General features: G+C 79.3%; 1 non-coding gene across 1 annotated transcript; it reads right to left on the minus strand.

Moving 5' to 3' along the window:
- Nucleotides 1–905: 905 nt before the first annotated feature.
- On the minus strand, nucleotides 906–1058 carry LOC137466296 (5.8S ribosomal RNA). Its single transcript, XR_010995096.1, has one exon. It is a non-coding gene; the product is annotated as a 5.8S ribosomal RNA (ribosomal RNA).
- Nucleotides 1059–2500: the final 1442 nt, after the last annotated feature.

Genomic DNA, 2500 nt, shown 5'->3' on the forward strand with positions numbered 1-2500 from the left:
TTTTCTCTCTCTCTCTTTCTTTCTCTCCCTTTCGCTCTCTTCTCGCTGCCGTACGCCCTCGACGGCCTCCCTCTCCCCGACTGAGCTCGCCTCTCTCCCCCGGGCCCCCCGGCGGCCCCCCCTCTCTCGCCCCCCCCCGCCCGCTCCCCCCTCGCGCCCGAGCGAGCGCCAGGGGAAAAGCCGGCGAGAGAGAAGAGAGAGAGAGAGAGAGCGCGCCGGAGACACAAGAGAGAGCGAGCGAGCCAGCCGGCGAGCCGGAGACGGCGAGAGCGTCCGACCGACCGAGAGCGGGCGAGACAGACGCGGAGGAGGAGGAGACCCCCGTCCCGGAGACGAGAACCGAAAGAAGGCAGCGCGGCAGAGACGGCCCCGAGGGGGAAGACCGGCCGGGCGGCGCGCGACGGCCTCGGCGGGGAGAGAGCGAGGAAAGCGACGGCGCCCTTGACGCCCCGAGACGGCGACGGAAGGGGGCGGGGGAAGGAGCGGCCTCGGGGGTCGCCCCCGCCCCCGGCCCCCCGCGCACCGCGCGCGGCGGCAGCGGCACGGTACCCGCGCACGGTACCCACCCGCAGACAGCCGCCCGCGCGGGGGGGAGGCCGGAGGCGAGGCCCGCGCCTCGCCTCCCCTCTCGCCCTCGTCCCTCGGCCCTCGGCGGGGCGCCTTCGGCGCCGTCTCACTCGCTCCGACTCCCCGGCCGCCGCCACCGCCAGGCGGTGCGGCCCCGGCGAGGACGAGCTCCGCCCCAGCGGCTCGCTCCGGGAGCGGGGAGCTACGGAGCGCTCCCCGAGTCTGCATTTAGGGGGACGAAGGCCCTCGCGCGGCAACCGCTGCCGCGGCCGACGGGCCTGCGAAGCGACCCCAGCCGCGCCGCCGGGGCGGCCCCCGGGCGGCGATTGATCGTCAAGCGACGCTCAGACAGGCGTAGCCCCGGGAGGAACCCGGGGCCGCAAGTGCGTTCGAAGTGTCGATGATCAATGTGTCCTGCAATTCACATTAATTCTCGCAGCTAGCTGCGTTCTTCATCGACGCACGAGCCGAGTGATCCACCGCTAAGAGTTGTCTGGCTTTCGGCACCGACCCCGCGCGCGCGGGGGGGCCGGGAGCCGCTCTCGCCCGGAGCGGCCCCCCTTTTTTTTCTCTGGCGCCGAGGCCCCGCGCGGGGCCTGGCTCCGACCGTACGAGCAACGCGGAAAACCCCGGAGGGGGCGCGTGCGAGAAGAACACGGGAGGAACCCCACGGAACGCTCCCAAGGCCGGCCGAGAGGCGGGGGGACCCGCGCCCCCGACCGCCTCCCCCCGCCCGGCGAGGGGAGGCGCCGCCTACGTGTGCCGTCCTTCGGAGGCGGCCCAGGCGCCCGGGCTCGGCCCGGCCCTCCGCGCGGAGGGCCGCGCGGCGCGCGCCGCGGGAGCGCGGTGGCCCGCCCGGCCTCGCCGGCGCGGCGCCACGCGCCGGCGCGCGGCCCTCGGACCCCGCGCGCGCGCTTGCCTCCCCCCTGGAACCGCCGCCGCGCCGGCTCTCGCGGAGCGCCGCCGCGCCCACGCGCGCGGCCGACTCTCTCTCCCCAGGGGCCTTGCTGCGCTCGAGACGCCACGCGACGACCGCCGCCCCGCCGCCGGGCGCCGCGCCCCCCCCCGCCGGACCGCTGCCCGCCGGGGGAAGGCGAGCGCCCGAGGGCTGCCCGAGGGCGGACCCGCCGCCGCGGCGGGCCGCACTTCCCGGGAACCGCCGTCCACCCGCACCGTCGGGGGCCCCCTTCCGCGAGCACGCGCCCGGCGGAAGGCGGTGCGGCGCTGAGCCGGGGGGCGACGCCCGCTCTCCTCGTTCGCCACCTGGAGAGCGGGCGCGGAAGCGCCCCCGCGGCCGCCCGCCACCCCTGCCCTCGGACCGCGCGCGGTCGCGAAGGGCCACGGGGAGGGTCCCGTGCCCGCGGGCGGCGGGAACACCGGCCGAGCGGCGCCGCCGCCGCTCGGCGCGGGGCCGCCCGCGCTCGCCGGCCTCCGACCGCGGAGGGACCGCCGAGCGCTCGCCCCGGGCGGGCGGGCGGGCGGACGGCCGGCCGGCGGCCGGCGCCGCCGGTGCGTTCGAGACGAAGGCCGCCGAGGGGAGAGAGGCACGGCCGCGCCAGGCGCGGCGCCGCCCGCGCGGGACGGCCGCGGCGGCCCAGAAGAGAGAGCGCGCGGCGGGCCCCGGCGGCCGCCGCCCCGCGGCTGAGGAAGGGCAGAGAGCGCGCGCCCTCTGCCGGCGCCGCCCGTTTCGAGCCCAGCGGGTCGGCCCCGCGGCCGACCGCGCGCGCCGCGGCCTCTCCGCCGAGGCCGGGCCGCGAAGAGGGGGGGGCAGGGCGCCCCTCCCCGGCGCGGCGCGACTACCCCCGCACGCGCGCGCGCGGCGGGGACGACCGCCGCGACGGCGGGCGCGACCGGTGGCCGCGGACACCACCGCAGGGGATCGGCGGGAGTAGCTCCCCACCCCTCAATGGAGCCGCAACGCCACCGCCCGCCA

The sequence above is a fragment of the Anomalospiza imberbis genome, unplaced genomic scaffold (genome assembly GCF_031753505.1).
Source record: "Anomalospiza imberbis isolate Cuckoo-Finch-1a 21T00152 unplaced genomic scaffold, ASM3175350v1 scaffold_173, whole genome shotgun sequence".
Taxonomy (NCBI): Eukaryota; Metazoa; Chordata; class Aves; order Passeriformes; family Viduidae; genus Anomalospiza; species Anomalospiza imberbis.